This window comes from Ammospiza nelsoni, chromosome 16 (genome assembly GCF_027579445.1).
Source record: "Ammospiza nelsoni isolate bAmmNel1 chromosome 16, bAmmNel1.pri, whole genome shotgun sequence".
In the NCBI taxonomy this organism is placed as follows: domain Eukaryota; kingdom Metazoa; phylum Chordata; class Aves; order Passeriformes; family Passerellidae; genus Ammospiza; species Ammospiza nelsoni.
In genome coordinates this window covers 14,450,710-14,477,692 of record NC_080648.1, presented here as the reverse complement: position 1 = coordinate 14,477,692, position 26,983 = coordinate 14,450,710, and the positions used below count along the sequence as shown (strand labels likewise).

The following is a 26,983-nucleotide window of genomic DNA, read 5'->3' as shown; positions in this document are numbered from 1 at the left end:
GTGGGATGACTTCTCCCCTGTCATCCCACAAGCTCATTCTCTACCTTTTCTGCAGCTTGGTGCAGTTCAGAGCCTGGAAATGTTTCTGTCAGCACATGGCACCAACTCACAGAGTGGCAGCACTGGCTGGAGTCACTCAGAGGCTCTGTGGCTGCTGGGATGGCACCAGGCACACAGCACTGCCAGCAGCACATCTGAATCCTGAGCAGCTCTGGAGAGCCCTAAAAGCAGAGCTGCAAGCAGGGGACACTGCTTTGTAATTTGGGCAATTTGCAATTGTGCATCATTAGGCTTATGTCCCCTCATTAGGCTGCGCAGTCTGTGCCCCTCATTTCTCCTCTCTTAATTCTTTTAGGAGCAGCAGCACTTAGTTGGGTTTCTGAAACAGTCCTTACTAAGTATTTGGTTTCCCTTAAAATAAAATTTGCAGGAAACAAAAACATAACATTTAAATGCCCTCCAGTGATCCATCTCCTAAATTACAGTACACATTAATTTTTTACAGAACTTTGTGAAGCAGTTGTATTCTCTTATATCACATTTCAAGAGACAAGAGAAAAAGATTTACTAAAAGCACCAATATAAAGGTTTGTCAGCAAAAATATGCATTCAAAAGAACCCACTCCAAAAAATGCCTCACTCCCTTTTTTATTCTTAAAGATTGCCATGAAATTGAAATTTCTGAAGTATTAGGGAACTTGCGTGCTCCCTTCAGTCAAGTGGGCAAAGCATCAGAGGTCTGACACATAAACTGGCTAAAAGCAGATGTTGAAAAGTCACATTTCAAATCAGGAAAGCAGCAGAAAAGAAGAAAATAAATCAAAAACACACAAAAAACATGTATATAAAAACCCCTGAAACAAGCAAGAAAACAGATCCTAATTGCTAATGGAACACAGGCAAAGTAAGAGCATTGAAGCAGATTTAATTGGCTTTCCACAAGTGACACCTCGAAGGAGGTAAGCAAATCTGGATGGCTGAGGAATTTTAAGGACATGTCAGACAGCCATCTGTCAAGGATAAAGCAGGACCTGGAAGAACAGGTCCTGCCTTCAGGCAAGGGATGGACAAACTGACCTCTCCCTATCCTTCCTAACCTCATTTTCTCTGTGAAATTGGAATATGTAACACTTCACCAAATCTCTAAACTAGTAACAGGTTGGAACAGAGGAAAACTGATAAAGCTTGTTCTGAGCCACATGATACAGCAGGTTTTGCCTCTGAATTTCAGTAGAGAGTGTCTTTTGTAGATTAATACAGAGCTGGACAGGAAGGAGGGGAAGCAAGGTTAATTTTCAAGCCCGAGATCTCTGCAAGCATCCCTTTTCTGATGGAGTTACCCTGTTTCCAAGCCAAAGGCAGCAATTCACAGACATTAAGCTCCAGGGTAGGCTGCAAAGCACATCCAACAAAAGGCAACTGGGCCTGAGTGGGTTGGGGAGAAAGCAGCACACAGAGCAGCAATTAGGAATATAAACCTGGACAAACCTAGACAAAATTGTTTTAACTTCTGTCCTAAACCAGTAATTGCTTTCACCACTGAGAGTTATTTTAAAAAATTTCCTGAAGGACCTTTTAAAACCCTAATCTATGAAAACCTGGGAAGTTTTAGGTTGAGCAACCATGTACTTAATTCCAGCAAAGTGAAAGTGAATGAAGTGAAACATCTGACCACATCCAGTGCCACCATTTGATGTATCAGAGCTGTGTCAAAGTTACATGTGAATGACCATATTGCCTTGACTAATCTAAAAACCTACTGGGGTTTGTTTCACACACTGAGAAATACAAAAACAAACTTAGGGAAAAGATGCCATGAGGGAACCGTTTTTGTTTTCCATTCACTGCACATGCATTTTTACGAAGACAACACATGGTAAATGGATAAGAACAATTTTCCATCATTAAGGAAGCCTTAAACAACCCCTGACTGCTAATACCATCATCTCTTAGGCTCCTACTAAATTGCAGTTATTTGCTCAAAACAAAACGATGAGGCCTGTGATATAATAGAGCAATTTAAGCAATGAAGAATACAACACCTGTAATTCAATTTCATGGCAACTGCTTTCACAACATGTTTCTATAACACAGTTAGGATATAGGAAACTTCTCTCAGAGCAGCAATTCCTTTTTAAGTAAGCCAGGCTCTCAAGAAAGAAGTGGGCTTTAAGTAGATAAATTCTATAAACAATAAGCAATTTTTATCTCCATGCCAATCCTTTCAGGTCTATTTCCAGCTAGTTGCCACTCTTCTATTTTGGTTTCTATTTCATATTGAGAGGCTGTTGTCAGAAAAGGTAACAATAAAAGTCACCCATGATCTCTAACCTTGAGAAAGTTTTCATGCAGAGGAACATACAACAGCTTCCCTTCCCATCCATCTTTGCTGTAACAGTCACCATATACCAAAAAGGGCTGTAAATCCCAGGCCTGTGACCTTCCCAAGGAGCCAAGGAGGGAGCAGGGGGAAGATGGGGATATCAGTAATGACTAGTCAATGCAGGAAGTGCAGCGAGCACAATGGCCCAAAAGGAGACATCTCATATTAACTCAAAACCCCACAGCTGAACTGCATCCAACAGCAAATCTTTCTCATCCTTCACAGCAAATGATGAGGCCACTTGCCATCCTGGCAGAAAATTCTTCAGAGTACAAGTTCATGCAGACATCAAAATCAAGATTTTCAAGGAGTAACACTGATGTTCTCCATTGAGGATTGAATCATGCCCCCAATGTTCACTTTATAGAGTGAAACTAGGAAGAAATCATCACCAAATTAGGGATTTCCTTCTGGGTTTGATGGCTGGAACAAATACTACAGCAACTGTTTCAGGAAGTCTGTGCAATGGCATAGAATAGGCCAGCAGACGAAAACCTTTCCATCTTTTCTCCCCATCTTTCTGTTCCTTATAAGCCTCCTCCCCCTGCACAGGGACAAGGATTTGGGCAGGGATCTGGATGGAGGTGCTGTGCCAGGCTGTAATGCCTGCAGCACTGAATGCTGTCAGTGCAGAACACAATGGGATTCCCCACCAAAAAAAAGGCAAGACCCTTGTCATGGAGTAGATCTGGCGGAAAAGATCAAGGGCACCCACCTGTAACCTTCATGAAATGGATGTGCAACAAGGACATGCTGTGTCTCAGTGACTGCAGGTTGGAAAAACACTCCTCTACTCAGGATAAGAAGAAATATTCCTACTGATGAAATGTGTATCTGGTCATAAATCCCTCCTTGTCAATCAGATCTGCTTGAACCCCAGATCAGCAGGACAAGAAATTCACCTCAAGTCCCATCCTATGCTACCCTCTCTACCCTCAAAGCAGAAACCAGTATAATCAAAATGTTTAGTAGCTCCTGCTGCATTTCCTGTCTGTTCAGACTTTTATTTTCTGTAATTTTAAACAGAAAAGCTGCTGCTTTGAGCATGAACCATTCAATTCTGCAATTCTTCACCAACAACCATTCTACCTACACTGATACTCTCATCATGAAAGGAAAACAGCTAAAACCACCTGAACTCTAAGTGTATTTGTTTAGGAGCTCCATTTAAGAATAGCTCTTTGGTTCTCTCTGCTTAATTTCTACATTGCATGACATCAAAATAGGTTGGTATGCAGAAAATACAAAAAAATCCCAATCTCTCCATCCACCTCAAGAAAACATTGAATGAGATAATGAAAGTTGTTGTACTGACCTCTATAATTAGGGAGCAAAAAATTAAGCACTTCTGTATTTAGACTGGCTACCCACAAGGGAATAACAATTTCTGGAAGTGTACACATAGAAAATAAGAGTCAGCTGAACTAATTTCATCCCCTCTAACCCTTGATTTGGTTGCTCCTACATGCTGCATCTGGTTGCATATCAAAGGTTCAGCAGGGCTGTTCTTTAAACTCAACAGGAGACCCGTGGCTCTTTTTGTCTGAAGATATTCAATCTGTGCTCGTCAGTGACTTCTTCCCATACACCATTAATTAGCTCTGCATGCTGCCTGCCATTAGGAACATGAAGAAAACTCCAAATGAACATGTGCACTGCTCCCAACAAAATGAGACTGACACAAGTGGCACCTTCCTGCACTGCAGATGCAAAATACTGAGCAGGACTAAAACTGGGCATTTTGGGGAGGAAAATGTGACTTCACAGAGGTAAGACTGCAAGTTACAACAGCATACCTGATGTTTAAATGATTTTGGTAATAAAATGCACATGTTGTTAAGAGTGTCAGAGTGGAAAAAAGGAGTGTGATGTTCCTTGGCAACACAGGAGGAAACTGGAGTCCATTCGCTATTCTACTTAAGATGGGGCTCATCACACATTTACCCACCTACAGGGGTCACAGAACCATAAAATGTCCAGGGTTGGAAGGAACCTTAAAAATATTTAGTTCTGACCCCCCTGCCATGGACAGGGACACCTTCCTCCAGACCAGGCTTCTCAGAGCTCCATCCAAAGTGATTATTGAGGCTCCTTATGGAGTTGGTGGAGAAAAAAACACCCTGTCCAGTGTACATTTCATTATATCCTAAGACAGAAGTCAAAGATAAAGCAATTCCACTGTATGGAGGTGCCTTTATGTGCAACATTTACAGTGGGAATATTAAAATAAAAAAAAATTAAAAAAAGAAAGACCAGGCAGCTTTTGCTAGCTAAAGCTAAGCTAAGCTCGATTTTACTGCAAATGCAGGTGGAAGGCAAGGATGCCACATCTTCCCTCATGATTCACAATAACCATGGTCACCTTGGATTGAAATACGGAAGAAGGACAGCCTTCAACAATGTATGGCACAATAAAGATTTAATTTCAAGTAGAGCTTCCTATTACTGATGCAGTAACAACAAAAAAAAAACTCTGTAACTGCTGATGTTTTTAGCAACCAACCCTCTCACATTAGCACAGTGATTTAAGGAAAGTCACCATGCAGCCCCATCATTTCTGAGCACTATGACAAAAGAATATCAAAAACCCAAAACAGTTTCTGATCTTGGTTGAGAATAAAAGAGCAAAGCCTCAGCTTCAGCAACTGCTACAGCATTACACAAAATACAGCATTTACTGAATATTCCTCCATTTCAGGACCCTCCATCATTCAGCTGGTTGTGGTGTTAGTTCATTGTCAGGCCTGATGCTGATTAAAAATCTCTGTCCCAATCCAATTCCCCTCACCACACCCCTATAGTATATTTATCTTTTATAGGGGACCTTGATGTCAGCAGTTAACAGAGTTTATCCTTCTTCCAGCAGCAGGAAGGACCTGATCTGACTAAGGCAGGAGAATGGAGTTACCTTCTGTTTCCCCACCAGCTTCTTCAGCTCAAAGAGGGTTTTTACTAGGTGGAAAAGAAAAAAAAAAAATTCCGGCATTCCAAATTCTCAATGTTTTAAAAGTACCTCTCAGGATTTGGGCCTTCTATTGTCACATTTCTTCTCCTTGCCCAGAGAAGCTGTGGCTGCTCCACCCCTGGAGGTGTTCAAGGCCAGGATGGAGCTCTGGGAGACCTGGTCTGGTGGAAGGTGTCCCTGCTCATGGCAGGGGGCTGGAACTGGAGCTGGATGACCTTTAAGGTCCCTTCCAACCCAAACCATTCTCTGCTTTTATGACTCTCTTTAAGGAGAGGTATGAGACAAAAACTTCCTCCAAAGCCTAGCAAAGCTCTGCCAGCACTGCCAGAAGGAGGTGGGCAGAGAGCAGGACCTCTCACAATTAATTCAGCAGAAGCTGAAAAATATTTACAATTGCTGCCTTTGCTGAAGAAAGCACAAGCAGAATTTTTCTCCACTGAAAACATGAAGGAATGGGTCAGGCTCCTGCTACACACACATGGATTCCAAATTATGAGTTTATACAGTTACTTTTTGCTCACTTAAAGCAACCCAAATATATAAAGCACCAAAGAGATTACTTGTCTCACAAACTCTGGTCTTAATGTTGCACCTGTCCTTGACTTTGATTAAAAGCGGGAGCTGAGGAGGAGGCATCTATGTGGTTTGGGCTTGAAGGTAAGATAAAGGTGGAAGATTGGTAATAGAAAGGCAGAGATTGCTGTAGCACACATTTCATAGCATCCACCTCAGCTAGCCTTTCTTTATAAAGTCAACACTTCTCTAGCTACAACACATAAAATAGACAAAACAGAGTTGGAAAGGTTGAGCACATGAATTTTACAGATGGAGAAGCAAAGGTCAGGGAAGTTAAAACACGTGCCAGGGCTCTCCAGTAAGTACATGCTGCAGGACCTGAGCAGGATACAGCTCACAGGGGTATTTTTCTTCAAGGTATTTCCCAATTCCCTTTTCTTACATATTACAAAAAATACTGACAATTAACTCTTAGAATTCCCATACTGAAAGAAAACTCCTTCAATGTCTACTTTTCAATTTCAATTCAGGCAATTTTCTCTCCCCACTGCAAGCTTCCTCACACAAAGAACTTTATGCCTATCGATTGTTTGATAACTTTTGCAAACACTTTATTATTATAAACCAACCATGGACAGAAAATGTTCAGGCAGGGTCTGCATTATCTATTCAAATTCATCAGATCTATCAGCCTCCTCAACCTCCTATGTTTGATTAAGTCTCATCTCCCACAAACTGATTAAATCTAGTCAGCCTCTTTAAATTATTATTCCTCATTAGTCCAGTGGTGCTAAATGTTTCTAAATGTGACAGTAATCTGATTTTAAACAAATCAGCTGCAGAACCTATAAAACCATCCTTAACAAGCTGGTCATCGATAGATTCCCCAGCAGCAGGGAGTGGATTTGAGTCCTGCCCAGCACTGATGGAAGGCTGGAGAAACCCAGACTGTACACAACAAATTCTGCTCTGCATGCACAAAAAGCCCAAAATAAAAGGCCTAAAAGCCAAATGTTAAAAGGAAAGCAGCACACCAGAAATACAGAAATTTGTGTGAAGCTCCTGAACCGGCCATTCAGGGGCTGCTGACCCAAAGACAGTGGATGTGTGTCTCAGCTTCAGCTGCTCTACTTCCACACATGAACTCCTAAAAATCTTTTTTCTAAACTCTTAACTTTTTTCTTTAAATAGTAAGCAAGAGCCTAGCTGTCTTTTTAACATACAAAAAAAAATATCCCTCCATAATCACCTGCCTGGCAGTGGGAGGAAGAGAACGCACCACTGCCTGAAATGGAGTTTATGGATGAAAGTCTATCAAGTCTGATGTTATCCAAGGACCTTGGACCCCAAATTCATTTTTAGAAACGAGATCATTCTTAGGCAGGTGAGTTTGCATCCACTCGCACAAATGAAGAGCCCCTGCCACTCTCTTCCCTACAGGCAGCATAGTTTCTCTTATGAAAGGTTCTGATCATTTCAGCAAATTAATGAGAACCAGATGGGGTTTTTTCTTTTTGAACCATTGCTCTCCAACGTGTACTGGGACACTCACGGCTCTAAGCAGCACCACAACAAACATTAGAAATACAGAGAAATATTTCAGTACTGTGTCAAGCTGGGATGATAAATGTAAGAGAAATCTCTTGAAAAGGAAAAGTCTTGCACTGGCCAAATTAAAGATGACTTTGCAGCAAAGAAAACTCCTAACACAAAGTGTTCTTCTGCAAACACCATTTTTCTGGGTTGACCTCTTGTTACAGATATATAAACAAGCATATGCACAGAGAGAATTTTTTCTCCAGGGGTTTGTGCTCCTCGGCAACTGGGGAATCTTTGGGAAAAAAAAAAAATTATTAGCAGGTCACAGGAGATTGCTCTTTGTGTTGCTCAGCTGAGCTTTCTGTCTTCCAAAAGTAAACAGCCTTTTCAGCCACAGCAGTAACACGATGCAGGCAATCACCAGTCATGTTGAATTGCCATCAAACCACTGACGTTTAGTAAATTAAAGTCCCCAAGCCATCAGCTGTGCTCAGGGCCCATTTCAACTTGAGGATGTTCCATTACATTTTTTTTTTCAAAGGAACTTCTTTTTTTTGAACCTGGGAAATTGCAAGTGATTGCATTCAGCAAGGAAATAATAGAAAATTCATACATGCTGGAGAATAGGAATGAGGAGCCTAGAAAACATCGAGCGAGGACAAGGATCTGGTGATGATAACAGGAGAAAAAAAAACTTAATATAGATGTACAACGGCAAACTGCTGCACTTGGAACCACTGGAATCCAGAAGAGCAGCAGACTAACTTTGTGAAAACAGTTTAAATTGCTGACTGTGTATCAGCCTGGGGGCTACAACAGCAATAGAATTTTTTTTTTTGCCTTGAAATACCCGTTTCCATTGTAAAAGCCTGACTGCCCATATAAGCCTCTTATACCTACAGGCTCCCCAGCCTGACATGCTCAAGATCTTGGAGCCCTCAAGGCTTAAGGATGCAGAAGCATCCCTACCCATGGATCTGAAAATCACCTGAATTACATGCTCACCCCATTTTGGTGGGCTTGTCATACATGGGGACTTTCCAGGTGTGCAGCAGCAATCAAACCTCAGCTAAGGGCTCACAGCCACACCCTCCACAGCTGCACACTGAAACTCCAATTGTTATTAGAATTAATATAATCAAGTATGCAAGTATATATAAAAAATTAAGTAATTAATCCAAACTCTAATTCAGTTCTAATGAGCATCTTTATAATATATTTACTCACAAAACTGAGTCTTCAAGTCCTCTTTGGCACACCCAACAGACATCAACAGAAGTAACATAAATTCTCAGTGGGTTGGTGGATCCACGAACCACAGACTTCATTGTGAGGTTCCAAATTTTGGTGAAACCAAGCAGGAAAAGTCAACTGCACCCTCAGCAACATCTCCTCCCACAGGCACTTATGGTGGTGTCACACAACTGGGGAGTGTAAAGCCCTAGGCTTGGATTTCTTGTTAGAGATGCGCTGCTCTGTCTATTAGTCTGCAATTTGTTTATTCTCCTTCTTCCAAACAAACTCAAAAGGGGCTGTCAGGACAGACAAGTCAATCTGAACAGGTTGCCTAAACACACTCAGACCTGGGGCAGGCCCAGCGGTTATGGGAGGCTGGCAGCTGGCACCTGCGGCCACTTTCGGACACTGACGGAGGAGGCCAGCTGGCTGGGCTGGCACGGGGTGCCAGCTCTGATGGATGGGTGATGCCAGTGTCACAGGCTCGTGGGCTGTCATTAACAGTCTGCGCTGCCTCTGAGCACAGCAAAGCGCCGGGGCCCGGGGCGCTCCGAGAGCAGGGTCTGTCTGCGTGCTCTCCCACTCCTAAAACCTCATTAAACATCTTCTTTTTACACATCAACACGTGTATTTCTGCAGATAAGGGGTGCAGGGCATCGCAGCAGACAGCTGCTGAAAAGTCCCTCCCTTTCACGCGGAAAATTCAGCGTTTTTTATGGATAAACGAGTCGTGAAACGTTTTGTTCAGGCTATTTAATTCATCAACTGGCTGGACAGCAAATATGCTCGGATGTTAATTTAACAGAATTATTCCCCTCTCAATAAGGTAAATGTTAGATGAAGATCATTAGGCAGGCTGGCAGCCCTGTCATCCTCCTCCTGCCAAACCCACAATGCGAAGGAGCTGCTAAAGAGGCTCTGGCAATGTGAACCTTTATAATCTTCCCTGAGTGGACCCTCCTGCTGCCATGTTTCCTATATTTTTTGGAGCTGGTTTAGCTTTGTTCCTTTATCCTACAGTTTTCATTTGTCTTTCAGAATACCAAAGCTATGATTTCAAAAGTCAAACATCCACATGAAAATCCATCAATTCATTCATAGGAAAAACAAAGCCTTCTGCCTAAATGCTGCTCTGTGTGTCACATCACAGCCAGGAACCCTATTCCTGATGTGCTATCGAGTTTATTTGACCATCAAATAAAATAACTTTCACAAATTGGGTTAGTGTTTTTCCCCACAGGAAGTGCCATTACTTATAAGTAGATCTTGACCTTACAAATGAACTCCATCCTGCCTTAGATAGTTTAAAAATTGGGCCATAGTTTCTGGCAGATGTGTGGTTAACGGCTGCATTCTTTTGGGGAAAAAAAATATTATTGGTTCAGATCTTTAAGCTGAAAAATTATCATGATAAAAATATTTCATTTGTTTCCCCATTCCCAACTCACTACAATGCCTTAAGGAAAACAAAAGTCTAAACAGAGAAGAACAAATACTGCAAATTGCAACAAGGAACAGTAAGGGAATTCTTGCATGATGACCTACTAAAATGATTTGGTCTGCTCCTGGCTAAAGAAAAATACAAAGTCCTAATAAGAGAACCACCTATTTCCTCCCCAGAAGCTATAAAAAAAAATCAGAACTGCTAATGATTCTATGATAACATAACTGCACTATTTTTTCTTGTTCTAGTAACAGATGGTAGGTATTGAAAAGCACCCCAGACTTCCAGGTTGGAAACACTGTAACTCAACTGAATTGGATCTCATTTCTCATGTTTCACTCCCTTATTTCTAGATGTTTTCCTTTGTCTTAACTTTTTAAAGTTTGATAGATTCTTAAACAGGGGTTTTATTTTCTTGGGCATTCGTGCAGCACCAGCCCAGCACAGGCTCCAGCACACATCCAGTTTATTGTGTGGGAAGGGGCTGAAAGGATACAGGATAAGCCCCATTTATCGCCTTCTCCTGACATTTTCACCCATTCCAATCTCTGTGGGTTCTCCAGTTGCACTCATCACTGTCAGCTTCATTTCTAAATGCACATAAAGCAATAGGAGGAACATCTGGGCTGTTACTCATCTGTGCTCTTCCCAACATTAGGAATTCTTCTATCTAATGTGGCAGAGCCAAAGCCAATACAGCTCCCCTGTGTTTACTTATCTTCATGAAGGAGCTACTGAAGCATCTCAAACTCTGCCTGAACAGGTCCTGAACAGGCTGACACGTCTCCCCCTTGTTTCCCTTCCATTTTTCTTCAGCTGCATTACGTGGTTATTGTCTCACGTCTGAGCCCACAACTGCTCCAAGCCTGCCTCTTCCTTGTGGATAGTGCTTTTGTAAAAGAGATAATAAAACCTATTCAGCAGCTCTTAAAAGTCTCCTCACATAAGAAGGCATGTGGGGAAAACAGCCTTTCAAAGCTTTGAGGCTCTGTACCAAAACATCTGCTCAGGTTTCAAGGAGTTTGCAGCCCAGTTCCCAGAGCTCAGAGCTGGAGGCTGAAGAACCCTTCAGAGCTCTGGTACAGCTTTCTTCAAAAATCCCCCCGTGATGGAACATAGAGGCTTGAGCTTAAATACAAACTGTAATATCTTTCTTCTCTCCATGTTTTCAGGGCTCTTTATCTAATTCTTCCAGCAGTTTTTCCTATAAAATTTATTATGATGTCTCGGCGAGAAAGTTTTGAAATTTTTGGGTATCTTCAGTTGGAAAGACAAGGGCCAACTTGCACGTTAGACAAAAAAAAACACACAACAGCATTTAAATGGACCTATTAACCAAAACAGTCATCCTGATACTTTTATCAGTTGTTGTAAAGAATGAAAAGTTCACAAGACACACAAGAACATACAATACAGACAAAAACACTTTATGAACAGCTGGAACTGACGAGTTCAGAAGTTCAGTGAACTTAAATCAACTTACCTAAATTACTGAACTAAAAAATCTACAGTTGGACCTGGGAAAAACAGAACAGGATACAAACACCATCCTCTTCCAAAATAATCCCAGAACTTGTGGCCCCAGGGCTTCCTAAGCCCACAGAGGTTGTCTATCTTCCTATGAGAACCACCAGTGTATTTCTCACAGCCACATCTTTCAGCTGCAGAAACTTTCAGCTAACAGATCATTCTCCAGAGAGATTTCCAGAAGCAGGTTCTGTGTCAGGAATAATCTTGAGCTGTATTTTTTAACTAATTCAAATTCTTTATATGATGCTTTCTGATTCCTCAATTATGAAAGCGAATGAACAGTACCCCTATTAGCTTTTTCCATATCATGATTAGCAAACCTTCACCATCATCCCCCCACTGTCACCTCTTTTCCAGCTCTTCTCCTATATACAAAATTGTTCAGTCATTCCATCCTTTTCTTTAAATTTAAAGCTATTTGTTCAGTCATTTCATCATTTTCTTTAAATTTAAAGCTATCACCACCTGCCTGGCAAAGAATGGTTTGAAATTTGACTTCTCATTGACCAGAAGAAAGAAATATGCAGCTACAGCATATCTAAAAAGAGATAAAATCTAGAGCAGAAGTGGTAAAGGGAGAGTCCAGATTCTTTTGGATCACACCAAAATACCAAAAACCCTTTTCATGAGGAACATCTTTGCCACAAGGTCTACAATGATATCTCACACCACCATAGCCAGCATTACTTTCCACAATTCCCCCCAGAATTCCTTGTGCTACATGAGAAATACTTCCCCAATTCTCTCCTCTTTGACTTTTTCCTTAAGGAACTCTAGGATGAAAACCCCTATGTTCCTCATACTGCTGAGCTTGGATGTTTTCAACAGCCACAGCTTCAATGAAACAAAAAAACTGATGACATTCTTTACAAAGACCACAACACAGAAGTTTAAAAGATTCTCAGTTCAGCTGTCCTTTAAAAGTTTCCTCTGCCTTTTTCTCTTTAGAGCATTAGCAATCGCTGAGAAGAATTTCTCATGTGGGTAATTTGATTTTTATCCCTGGAGTGGGTGGAAAGGACTAAGAGGATGATTGCTGACCTGACCAAAGGAAAGCTGGGGAGAGTAGATCTTCTGTTCCTGGGTACACCACACAAGGAAAAACTCAGGGGGAAAATGCTCCCCTGTTCAAATTTGCTCAGTAATCACTCAGAACCATCCCTCTTTTGCAGTGAGGGCATGCTTTGCTTTTCTATTTCAATCCATCATACACCAAAAAATAGAAAGCTTTAATTAATAAACCTCTGTTCAGGTTTAATACAAACCCAGATTTTTTCACAAAACCAAGGTTTCTCTTTCAGTGTAGAACTACATTTTGAAAGGACTACACAAACCATCTCAGAAAGACATTCACCTGCTTGTCAAAGGGTTTGGAATCTTGCACCATCAGCAGCAAGGGAGTTTGCACTGGATACCAGGGATTTTGAAGACCACAACACACCACTCATTTAATTTTATCAGTCACACAAGGCAGCCTCCCACAGTCCCCCTGTATTAAAGCTCATACCTTCAGTCCAACCAAAAGTCTCCCAGAAAGTAATTTTCTCATGATCTGAGTACATCAAAAACAAGAAAATGTAAAATAAACACACAGTTCGCTATCTAGGCTTTCTTTTTCCAGAAATGTCCAACTTTTAATTTTCCCATCTTTAATTTGGAGCTGTTGGTTACTCACATGCCTTCCTCCACCAAATTAAAGGCCTCTATCTGTCCCAGTGATATGCAAAATGGAGCAAAGCCCAGTTCTGCAATTCAGTCTGACAAAGAGAGATAACTTTTCCCTGTCCAGCTGGAGCAGCTTCCAAGAGTAGTGGAAAATCACACTTCTAATTCAGCTACACCAATTTATACCAGTAAGAAATAGAAGCCACATAGTCTCAGCAGTAGTTTTCAATAAGAGGCTAAAGGATAATGATTTCCAAGAGTATTTATTAATAAAATGCAAATTATAACAAAGCTGATGTCTAGCACTTACCTCACATTCCTTTTTCTCACCTATCCAGGCTATGTTCACAGTAATGAAACAAATGTTCATTCTCATATTTATGCTCTGCTCAAAATTTCTGTGCTTCCCTACACCTCTACTCAGCTGTATCTGAATAATGGCAAGCAGATGAAGACAACATGATAAAAATAAATCAGAACAGTGCAGAAATGTTCCTTTGGGTTTGGTTTTTTAAGTCTGCAAAATGAGTCCCTTCCCTTTGCTTCATCTCCAGTCACCACAGCTAATAAACTGTGCTCTCTCATAAGCAAAGTGATTTCTCTCAGCAGAGAAAGCAGACTATTTCTGCTTTAAAGAGCAAACATTTACACAATCCTCATGGCTCCTAGGATTCCTCACATCACAAGTTTCCTATTTAGAAACCTCCTCCCACATACACACCCAACAGGCTGTGTCAGTGGAAAGGCTTAAAATACAGATTGCCTCATTCTTTACACAGTCCTGCCCTAACCCTTGCACTCTTCTTAGAGACAAAAGAAATCAGGATTGCTATTTAAATCACACAGCATGTAACACACTGGAGAAAAACTGGGAACTTTAGCCATTAAGAGGTGATATGGATTTCCCATAAGGTGTGAGGTTTAACTGTGGATGCATCCCACAAGGAAAAGGGAGAGCACAAATAAATCTCTGTGTGGGCACTTCAGAGAAAATTACAACTGTAACACAACCTGGAAATCAAACAGCAGTCTGAGGAAAGCCAGCCTCACATCAGGACACCAGAAATATCAGGACAATTTAACACAGGCTCTCCCCTAATCCCTTCTGGTCAGTGAGATATATTTTCACTGCTGTAACCCTCAGCAAACAGCAGAAGCCATTATTTGCTACAACAATTAAAACATCACTAATTACAAAGGAACTCCTAGTAACTGTAGGCTTTTTGGGCTGTACAGCAGCATCTCAAGGCAGATGCCTGAGCAATCCTTTTCTCTCTGCCTGTGGGATGAGAACATTAAACACAAGACTGCTGCAAACATCAGTGTATTAAAAGTGCAACAGGAATGAACAATTGCAAAGAGCCTTTGCTGAGCCATGTGGAGCAGTTTGCAATGCTCTAACTGCGTCAGAGGAGCTGACCTGCCTGCATTCCAGCAGGAGCTTAGAGCTGACTTCAAGTCACACACAGGAGTTAAGAGAATGAAGAGCCGTGCTGGAGTTGTTTTACAAAAGCAGCCAACAGCGAGGTCTGCTTTTGTTAATATAATCATTATATGAGAAAGATGTCAAATGCTAGCTTTTATGCCAGCTGAAACTTCGTCTTGGGAAAAAGGCTCTTTGAAAGTTGCAATCACTCCAGCTGCCTTCAAACCAAGCATTTTAGACCAAAAGAATAATTTTCGTTTCTTTTTATTTTCCTCTTCACACAAAGCCCAATTATTTCCTTGCTATAATATGATGGTTCCACCTCTCCATATGCTGGAGGATGTGCACTCCAACCAGCACCCACAGCTCTCACACACCCAACCAGTACTTCAACTTCCATCCAAATCCATTCTTGAAATACCTTCTCAGACCCCCAGCAGGCATTTCCCCATCCAATATCCAGTTCCCACCAGCTTCTGAAACCCTCTCACTATACAGACTCAATCCCTCCTCCTGCTCCCAGTAACGTCCCTGCCTCACAAATCACTCCCCTGGACCAATCTTACATAGAAAGCCTTTAAGTCCAAACTCACCTAAAGCATTTTGATAATAGAAAAGCATCTAGGTGTGGATGCTTTTATACCTTAGGTATATTATTTTATACCTAAGTGAAATGCACAGGGAGATACAGCCAGAGGACCCCAAGCATAACTTATCTTTAAGCCAGTGTGACAATCACAAGAATTGCACAATCAGAATCCCCCGTGGCTCCTCCATTAATATGAGACTTTGCCTACAGCAGCCATGGGAAATTGCAACAAGGTTTGTATGGTATTTCCTATCAGCTGTGGGAGTGACACTGAAGGTCACAGCAAAAGCACTGCATCTACCTCAAGTTTTACTCGGAGCAGAAGAGGAAAAAGCAGCCAAGAAGTTTGCCCAGAAAAGTGTAAAGAAATCTGCAAGGGATGGAAGAGAATTCCAGAGAAGACTATAAGCAAGGTGAGGTGTATATGGCAATAAACCAACAGCTCAAAAACCACTCACAGGCAGAAGCACTCAGCTTCTCCCTCCTCCCTGTTAAATCACACTGCCCTCCCACAGATGAGAGCTCTGTGCCAGCCAGAGAGCAGGCTGGGATGAGTGGGGAGAGATTAACTGCAAACTGAGAAAGAGGAGGATGCTCAAGATAGCAAGCAGCAGCTCTGCAGAGCAAACAGGGAAGAAAAACTGCGCTCAAAAAGCAGATTTAGAGAACTGGGTGGTGAATGTCTAGAGTCACTGGGGCTTGGGACTGCAAACAGATTTCCTAATGACAGAAGCAATGAGACACTTTTTCCTTACCCACACAAGCCTTGGTTCTGGGGTGATGGGTCCTCTTCCCCAGAGCCTCTGACCTCCACAACCCTGAAAACTAGAATTTTCTCTGAGATTAATTTCTCATTCATAAATCAGAGCAATGATGCCATGTCTAGCTCCTGCAAGCAAAACTTCAACTATTGTGAAAACTATGCAAATATCATTCACGTTATCACAAAGGATACTAAGACAGTCACAACAAGAGGTGGTTCTGGTCTTAGCATCTTCAGCAGAAATTAAGTCATTTTCACTAAGAATGAAACATCTCTTTCTTCTTTAAACTAACAAAGTCCCATAGCTTCAAATCTGCGCCAAGATTAGGAAAAATATATGTAAATAACTAACAAAATTCACCGGTACCAGCCCGGACAGAACCAAACCTGCCACTGCTCGCCCTCTCCTGAGAGGTGGGACCTCCAGGGACTCCTCATGGATACCACAGACCTAAGGAAAATGAACATGCAATGCCCTTTGAATCTCTTGACTGCTTTAAAACAGTTCCTCCAGTTTAACCCAGAAGGGTCCTCACACCCCATTTAAAACAACTCATGTGTGTCTCTACAGTAGATAATTCTTCTCTTTTAAAGAGGGAAGTAAATTAAACTCTGAACCCCAATCACATTAATAGCCCCTCCTGACACTATAAATCACTGATGCAGAGTTTTGTTCATGCCCATAAATTACTGACTCCATGCCCTCCTGCAGAAGATTCCTTCTCCTTAAAAGCATATTAATATGTTTGCACCCAGTCTCCTTTTTAAATACACTGGCTCACACTGTCAGCTTTCCTAGTGCCCTAGGCACCAATTTCAAATTTCATAATCAATTATATCATTTTCCTTCATGGCAGTAATTTGATAACTTCTCTTGGGTGTGACAGGCATTTGTGGCCATTTCTTTCCGTCTTCATCTCAAATTCCTAATCTTCCTTCCTTCCCTCCTCCCCATAAAACCTGTGCAAAATTGATAAAATAACATCAATAAATCAAGGCTCTTGCATTTTCCCTGAAGTGACTGTATTCCAGATTTCTTCTCTGAAACACAAACAAGGACATAGTTCATCTAGTTCAACAGCACGACCAAAAGGGGTATAAAATGATGATGATGTTTTGTGGCAGTTATTGCCAGTTTAGTTAATATGACTGACTGCTTTTCCTGTGCAAGCTGTCTCTTCTAGATTACCCTATCTTTGAAATAATCACCACTACCACCTAACATTTAGTAATAATTTACTCCACAGCAATCAGTGTGACAGAGCCTGCATCAGCTGAAACAAAATTGCAACATTCAAGGAAAAAAAATAATTAACTCACATTTGTTTCTGACAATTTCAGAGTCTCTGTTGACCAACCTGTACACTGCACTGTTGAAGTACAGTACGTTTAGAAATTTTTATATACAGCATCAAAGGAATAGAATTCAAACTGAAGTTTCCACATTCTTCCCACTAATTTCAGACATTTTAATGACAGCGAGAACAGGAGGCAAGAAATCTGTGTATTAATCAAGTTCTAAAACAAGCTGCAGAAAGATGCCTGCCCATCCCTGAATTTGGTTGATTTCATCAATCACACAACTCTTAAGGACACTCGAAAGCACTTCCATTTCCACAAACATCTGGAGAGACAAAGTGGAATGCAGCTGACAGCACCTACTGGGTTTTCTTTCAGGGAAAGTCGTTTGGAATTTTTTAAGGTTAAGAAACTGACTTCTCTCTTCCTCCACCCCCCCCATTAATACAAAGCCTTCCAGAGGCAGGCTGGGGATCATGCACAAATTCTCCCAGCCAGGGCTGAGTAAAACAGAATTTCTTTCATTTTCCCCGCCTCACCCATAGTGTTTGGGTGAGATAAAATATTCCATGTGTGATATACAGATTTAGACTATGGAAGCTTAGTACAGGTGACCTAATTCAATAGACAGATTTCCATAAAACAGATAATTCAGGGTTTTTTCTCCTAACTGCTTTTTGATGTACCTGATTCAAGACATTTAACTTGTGACATCAGATTCCATAAAGTATTCTGGTCTCCCTTGAGGTATCTCAGAGCAATCCAATTTTTTTCTGCTGGAGAACCACACTGACATAAGAATTTCTATTAAACTTTTATCTGCAAACATGATGCAATGGTGCTCATTTACAATTGCACAAGAGAAAGTCCATGACTGAGACAAAAGTAAATGGACCACACAAGCAGAAGAATTTCCAACTTTCAAATGCTGAATTAGGGCAAAAACCGTTGTTCAAACCGTCATATTTAAGTATTATTAATTATTTATCCTATGGGAGAAAAATATGCCAAGAGCTTGTTAGGACAGAACCATTAACATGAGGAACATCCCATAAGTCAGATGCAGTTTTTTACTCAAAAGAGTTGTTAATCTTTTCCAGAAGTTAAAGCCCAAATATGAATTTTGAGAAGGTTGGAGCAGCAGAACATAACTGAACCAAAACTTTTCTTTGAAAAGAGCAATGCACATTCCTGGAATGAATAATTCCTTTTTGTCTGTTCTATTAATTCCTTTTTCTTGACATTCATATTTTTATCATAAATCAGCTGCAATTTTCTTTTCCCACAAGATGAAACCTGTGCTAGTAGACAAGTTCATATTCACTGTGAATTACTGAAGCATCCATGTAGCTTTTTTTTCTTGCAGATTATTTTCACAGAAATTCCTTTTAAGCGAGGTAGAAGCAAGTTCTTTTACAATGCCACAGCAGCAATTTGTTTTGCTTTTTCTTCTATTTACTGAGCTAATAAAGACACTCATCAATTAAACATAAAAAGTGATTTTTAATTTTAAATTATCATTCTGACTTCAAGCTACATACATGAAGCTTACATGTTACTTTTGCTCCCAGATGGAGCTGAAAAGAAATAGCAGATCTGACCTACAAAGCTGCTTGGAGGAACTATGGCATCACATTCTGCTGCTCTTAAAAAGTGGCATCACATTCTGCTGCTCTTCAAAACCATCTATTTGTTAAGTGTCCCTTTCAGACTGAGAAGATGTTACCATTTTTCCTAAGGCCAGCATGTGAGGAATTAAAAAATAAAATAAGAAAATGATATCTCAAAGAGTGGTTGGAGAGATACTATTGCAAAAATCTATATCCCCACATCCCTATTGCCGGCGTCACAGTTTGTGGAAGAGGGAACAATTCAGTATTTCAAAGGAAGCCAATAACCATCATGAGAGCTCCCATGGGTGACATTACCTAATCTGTACTTTCATCTTCCAGAGGAAAAAGGAGCCTACAAGGAAAAACTATTTCCATAAACAAGGGTCTTAAAAGCTGAACAGAAAAAAGGTTTTGGGTAAGCTTCAAAATTTGGGCATTTCTGTCTAACAATCCTGGTCATGCCCTTCCTCCCCTCAAAGCTGGGGAATAATTAAAGCCAATGAAAGCTCATGACTTTGGGAAATGCAGATCTTGGGGAGCACTATATCATAAGGAGCCAATAGCAAGAAGGAATTTATTTATTTCTGTGTCAGCCTCCCTGTGGCTCTGTCACAGCAGCAGCAGTAACACTTTACACCTTCCAGAGCATGTGCACCTCACACGAGCTACTCCATCCCTGCCAGAACAAATGTTAAAGTAGTTTGTTACTCCTCATCCTCCTCTTTGATCACTGCAAAGCTTTGAACAGTAACAGACTGCTGAGGAGAGAGGATCTGTACAGCTGATATGCAGCACACAGAGACAGCGTGCAAGGGATCTCCAAGGGAGGAAAAGCAGAAGGAATTGCAGCCATTTCATCCTACAAGGATCAACAAATCCCACAGACAGACTGCAATTGCATGAAATTGTTCTGCAAAAGGGAATATGAGAGGAACAGAAGCTACCTGCAATTTCATAGTTCTCATTGAAATGCAACCTACATTTTTAGGAGACCGAGGAAAAAGGGCATTATTTATGTCTGTTTGGAGGACATAGGGAAAGCAAGAAGGGAAGGGAGGAGGATTCTCTTCTGCCAGCTTTGAGACCAGGCAAGTAGCTTAGCTAAATAAACAAGGTCTTCAAAAGTATACTGATAATATTTTAAAACTATAAGCAAAATCTGCATTCCACTGGCAAAGCTGTAAAACTTGCTTGGAGGCTACACACAGTGCTCTAATCACACTGGCTCCTCAGAGCTGACCCATAAAAGCCAGAGCAGCTACTGACAGATGAGCTAAAAATTTCTGACTGGCTTTTTAGGGGAACAAGCCACAGATTTGTATTTGGAAGCTATTCCAAAACTGTTAAGAGTCATGTAGAATAAACAGCCTTTTGCTCAGCTGCCAACATACCAGCCCAAAAGCTCCACGAGGTGACTTCAGACCGAAACAGAAAGCCTCTGTGCTTCTACCTACTAGAGCCTGCACTAAATTCCCCTCTCTGACACAGAGGAGCCCAGTGCCAGGGAACAACAATGAATTCACAGGCCAAAGGCTCACATCTGCTGCCTGGCTTTGAAATCCTGCCTTGCTTTTACAGACTTGAATTGCCAAGGATGCCAGAGCCCGGTGCCACTTGGAGGACCCCACAGTGGCCACACAGAGCAGCCCGGAGACCTTCACTGCTCAACAGCTTCAGGTTTTGAAGTGCTGCTTCCCACACATGGTTACGCTGCCAATGCAAGCCCTGAGCCTCCAGAAATCTCTTGCAGGTGCACACCTGCTGGGATTAGAAGGTTCAAGGTGCCTCCAAAATGTTAATAAGGAAAATATGAAGACAGGTCACTCCACAATCCACAAACACAGAATCATGTGAACCACAGGACAGACTGGGGTGGAAGGTACCATAAATATCACAACTAGCATTGGCAGAAAAACCTTCTGCTAGACCAGGTTGCTCAAAGCCCCATCCAGCCTAGCCTTGAACACTTCCTGGGCTGGGATATCATGCTGCTTTTCTCACTGGAAAGGAGATTAAATACAAAACTATCACCTGTGTGAGTCTGTCCAGCAGTTTCTGGCAGCTCCCTCTGAAATGGAACCATCATTTGTAAGGTGTCCCCTCTGCACCCAGGTTTCAGGACACGGAAAACTTAGTTACCAAATGAAATGCTGAGAGCAAGCATGAGCAGCCTTTCAGCTGTGACAGGAAACCAGACACAGGGTAATTCTTGTCTTTATTCACACATCATGGACTGACTGCAGTGATTTCAAACACCAGCCTTTTTTTCTCTGCAATGCATACCATATCATTACCCCCTGAGAGGCCACTTTACACTTGGCTCTCCTGCCTCCCTTCTCCTGCTTTGTTGTATAAAGTTATATGGAAAATAATACCTAAGTGGCTCCGCATCCTGCAGGGAAGTAGCTTAAAACATCACTCAGTCTTTCTGAAAATTTTCATGCCACTGCAAACAAAAAAAAAAGTCAGTTATTATACCTCAAATCTGACAGTTTCTTTTGGATTGAAAACCATAAATTAAGTAAAAAATATTTATTTATTCAAACACATGGGTTTGCTTTCCACCAAAACACTTGTGACAGCTGACAGTAACCTGTGATACCTGCTCTGCATCACCCTTGTGGCTGTCTTGTTATTTCTGGAATCCCAAAAGTTACCTCCCGGAAAATCAAATCATTCTGTCCTAATTAGAAGCTTCTGAAGACAAACTTCAATTGGGATGTACACTTCCCACACATTAAACACTAATTCAGAAAGCAGGAAGCCCTTCTCAGCATATCCTTCAGATGATAGGTTGCAGACTTAAAAACACCAGGTTTAAAACCCAAGCTGAAAAACTCTGCTGTTTAATAATGAAACACAGCAGTTGCACTGCAGCTTCTAGACTTCTTCTAATAATAAATAAACCCCTGACTGCTGCAAGACAGGTTTTGAGAAGCTTCCTCACAGTCACCAAGTTGTACAGGACATGAATTTACCCTCTCAATGCAAATGTGGGGGTGATAAACTCTTTTTCCTCTCACACCTGCTATGACAGGAGGGGGATATAACTGCATTAAAGCCATCCCAGTCCCTTTCCAGGGATGACACTGTCTTCTAGCCCAGTGATAAACCACACAGTTTGTGAACAATCAGGTCAAAATACCTCAAGTGCCACAGGTTCCCCATGTTCATCTTTGCTGGTGGAAAACAGGAATATCAACCGGGCTGATTTGGCTTTTCTGCAGCAAATTCTCACTGCTTAAAAGCACCTCACAGTCAAGGTCATTCCAAACAATGCAGGTGCACAACTGCTGGACAGGCAGAAGTGCATGGAGAAGTGAGCATTCCACATCCTGTTACTCTTCTCTGATCATCTAATGCTAATCTGATCATTTATTAGGGATGTGACATAACATCCATTCTTGCTAGGCAAGGCAAGGACTACCAGCAGCCAAAACATTAAAGTAAGGACTATTAATAACTTTATTTCCAAAGGTAATTAGTATTTTCATTTGTGGCAAAACTTCAGTTGCTTGGTACACTTTTCTGCAAAAACAGAACTTGTCTGGAGTAAGCTAGCAACTAGATATGACCCCATTCGGGCTCTAAATTACTGATGCAAATTTTTCAGGGCAGATATCCAGTGATTCAAGATCAACAATCTGACATTATTTTCGCCTGTGTGCTACCAAAAGCCAAAACACACTTTGGGACTTTCTGACAGCGTGTGTGGTTTAGGCAGCAAAAGCACCGTGCCCTGAAACCAGCAACAATAAAATTACATCACATAAGCACAGTTTCCTAGAAATACTTGCACTCTCAGTTTTCACCTACTTAAAGGGAAGTGACAAGGCTGTAAGTCTCACAATCAAAGTCTTTAAGTCTTACAATCACTGGTTTATCACATGGGGACAATTTATTTTTTACCTTCTGTACAAGTGCTTAATAAGGCAACTCCAACATGTACTTTTATTTAATTAAACACAATCTCCTGGTAACAGAATCTAAGACATCTTTAAAACATTCTGTGTCACTTCTAGCAGCATGCAGCTGGAGTTACACAAATTACTGCACCCCCCTGCGCTACTTTCTGATGTGGTGTAAATTGGCATAATTCTGCTGAGTCATGTTGATTTAATACCAAAGGGTGCTGATCCACATAGTTCCAAGCTTTCAAAATGAGACACAAAAATATATTTGAGCAACATCTGAGGCCAGCTGTTGTCATTGGGGCACCATGTCCCCTCCCAGTCCCCTCTCCCTGCTGCCAGCCGAGCCCAGCACCAGAGGGGTCCCTTTGGGCACCTAAGCCCCATTTCACAGGAAGCATTAAATGCTTCATTAAGGGCTTTAATCACTTAAAAATTGCTAGAAGTAGCAAAGGGGAAAAGCATGTGAGTTCCTCTCTTACATGTAATTATGGGTGATGTTCTACTCCTGACTAGAACTACCCAGGTAGAACTCGAAGTTTCAAGCCCTCCTTGTCCTGATGCCTCAAAACATTCCAGCTGAAAACTCTGTTGTTTACCCTTTAACTTCTAACTGAGAGGCCCTGAAATATAATCAATGCTCACTTTTGAAACCCTACAATTTTAATTACTGTTTTCAGAAACCCTCTATCACATGTTTTATGTACAATCAATGCTGACCCATAAAGGGAAAGCACTCTCACATTTTGGTGTACAAGAAGTTTGCTCTTTAGGAAGGAAACAATCAATTACTGATCATCTAACTGCCTCTGTGTGCATATCTATTGCTCTTCTCTTACTGCAGATTAGACATTATTATGTCCCAAGAAAGCAAAATGCTATAAAACTCCACTTCTGATTTTTTCAGCATAAGATTTTATTTATGTTGTTACTTAGGGTGGTAGATTTTTATTTTTTTAAACCTACACAAAGCATTTTTCCCTGTGTAGCAGCTAAGGGGGCAAAAAAAAAATTAAATCTTGCAACACCACAATTTGATCAATGTGTTTTGACACTGCTTCCTTCTAAATCATTCTTAATATGTTGAGATGTGAATGCATGTTGACAAATCAAGATACAATTATGTGAGAGCTGTCATGCATTGAAAGAAAACTCTTCATGTATGTAACTCTGGTTTTAACATGTTGTAGCACGTCATGCCATAAGAAGCTTGTCATGCCCAGATTTTGTGTTTGAGTGTTACTTTTTATTTCATCTGAGGTGGGGGATCAACCTGTAATCTTTTCAAAGAGGCATTACAAAATACCAGTGAGAAAATTACTGGCTTTAAACACACAAGAATAATGTTTTCCTAATTAGTACCCATAAATAAGAGGCATAAAAAGCCCAGTGACAGACATTGAGAAAAAAGATGTGCCAGGACATCCATGTTCTTTAGTTTTAGTCCATCAGGGCTAGGTTGATAAAATGCTAAAGAAAAAGCCTACCTTAAATTTCTGTTCAAATTGACTTTAAAAAACGAATGTATTTATACATAAACTGGTGTTATCAGGTACATCTCAGCCAACCTGCTGAAATCAATATCATTTATATCTGCCACTCAGAGGAGATGAGCTAATAGCTTCATATTTGGGAATAAAGACTTGAAAATAGTAAGTCAAACTTCTTATCCCCTTTTCAAAGGACTGAAACTGTACATCACACACAGGCACCTGTGTGGCAGCAGGCTGAAGAGCAGCCATCCTGTGGGAACATGCAAACCAGAGATTTGCACAAAAATGGGCAGCCAGACTCAGAAACAGAAAGGATGTACAAGTACACACAGGCATGGAACACTAAACTGAGCACAACATTTGCACAAATCTTATTACTTAAAAAAATCAGGTCACAAGAGCCAGAGTATTCTCAGAAACAAGGCACAGTTCAGAGTAAATACTTCAATATTTTTCGCAGCCCAAACGATATCCAGCTGTGCTTGAAGTCCCATTACTACCTATCCCTACAAAGTCAAGTACAGCTCAACCAAAGCAGGAGCAAAAGTCATTTCTCTTCAGAGGAGAAAAGAAAGAAGAAAAAGGAAAAGAGAGCTGAGCAAGCTTCCTCCTTTGAACAATTTAAAGAGTGAAGAGGAGGCAGCAATGGGGCCCTGGGCTGGCTTGGCTCTGCAGGAATATTCCATCTTTACCCTCTCCTCTTGCTCCTGCACTGAACCTTGCATGTTAATCCCAAGAATCCTCCTTATTTAATAAATGCATTAAAGCCTATCGATTTGCAGTGACTATGAAAGGTCAAGTCAAAACAAAGCAGGGACATTTTGCAATGCACAGGGCTGTAAAGAAGAATAAATTCCTAATGAGAGTAAGTGGTTACTGTGCAGATTGAAGAGAAACTTCAGCCAGTCAAATTCATGTCTAGTTACACGGATATAAGCAGAGAGGAATTCCATTTGGGCCAAAACTTCAAGCAATATTCTCTGTGCTCTTATCCTGTGATTTTAGTTGCATGCCCAGGAGACAAATTTTAGTCTCAAAACCTCAGACATTATTAGTATTTGTTTAAAGGCCAGGAAAGGCTGCTGTAATCTTTCATTGTGACCTCCTGTTCAATACAGACCAGAAGATGGAAGCTAAAAGCTTCACCACCCATCTCACAGAGAAACAGGGATGAAAAGTGATCCCCTTCCATACTCAGAGTATCAAAACAGGCAATGGCAGGGAAATAAGAAACAAGCAGGTGCCTGATTTTTAATATCTGTGATATGAAATCTTTCATACAAGCTTATTTATGGAACAGTCACATTTTCTTTTTCCAAACTTTCCCATTCCACCCAAACCTACCCACGATGAAAAATGATGCTGTGATTAGAGGCATGCTTAATTACTTTCCAGCAATAAAATCTTATGAACCAAATTTTTATCCTGGCCTGTGTATTTTCTTATTTATTTTTATATATTCATAAATATTCAAAGCCATTAAGATGATTATTAATTGCAGCAGAATGCAATTAGGTGGCTTTCCACAATAACAGTCTTTAAAACTGCAATGTGTATTCACTGTTTTTCCAGCACCAGGGTTCAATTATTTAGCTCTTTGAGGATCTCTGTTATCATGATATAATGAATGTTCTACTTAAATAGCATCACTACCTGAAAGAAAGAACACTGATCTATTACTACATTAAGCTCAGCCGTGTAGTGAGTTGTGTCATATAATGAAACCTTCACAAAACTGATTACCTGCAGGGACTCACAATGTTCAAAATGTTACCAAGTCACATTCTCCTTTTGGCCACAAAGTTGTCATCTTTTCCTTCCCCCAAATAATTCCTCTTTAATCTTTTCACAGACTTTTACACCTGCGCTACATATTTTCCAAACTAATATTTTAAAAGGTGCTGATCCACCTCTCCCATGCACGCTGGATGAAAAAGGGTGTGTCTGCAGCAGGGAGAGGCCCTTTACAAAATTATGGACACTGCACACTATAAAACACCCGAAATCTCGTTAGCAAACTGCCTTTTCAGGAGTTACTCCTCCAGAAAGGAAAACTCTTTGTGAAGGTCAGCAGCCTGACCTCGCTGATGTTTACAGCACTGACTTCTCCAGCAGCCACTTAAGGGATGCTTTCAGCATCTCACCTCAGTAAGTGGTGGCAGCCTTCATAAAGGGCAGGATATTGTTACAGCTTGCAAGAGCTCACATAAACTTTTAGCCTAAGTGGTAAATTTTACCTCCAGAATGATGATTTCCTTTTGAAAGCACACACTTAAACCATTTCAGCTTCACCTGACCTTGCTCCCACTCCCTGCTCCTCTCTGCCTCACACTCCCGTGGGTGCCAGCACTCACCCCTCCCTTCCACACCTTCTGCAAGAACTGAGATGCTCACTTGGGAACATTTTGCCCCATTATATTATTGTCCTCCTTATCCAACTTGCTAATGGAGAGGCAGAACTCAGGGTGATGAGGAGAGCAAGGGCAGAGCTCCAGGGCAGCACAGAGGCTGCTGCACTGAGCTCAGAGCAAGGCAGCACACGGAGGGGATGGCTCCCAGGAGGGGATGCAAGGAAGGCAATTGCCAGCCCTGCACAAAGCCAGCAGCAGCA

General features: G+C 41.2%; 1 protein-coding gene across 6 annotated transcripts in view; it reads right to left on the bottom strand.

Moving 5' to 3' along the window:
• SGCD (sarcoglycan delta) overlaps nt 1–26,983 on the bottom strand; it is a 313,783-nt gene that overhangs the window by 243,124 nt on the left and 43,676 nt on the right. For 3 of the 6 annotated variants that reach the window (XM_059483998.1, XM_059483990.1, XM_059483999.1), the window contains exon 1: nt 21,344–21,382. The exons of the other annotated variants lie outside the window; for them this stretch is intronic. The gene's annotated coding sequence lies outside the window, so the exon portion shown is untranslated. Of the gene's footprint in view, nt 1–21,343; nt 21,383–26,983 lie in introns of those variants that run through there. 6 annotated transcript variants of the gene reach the window in all.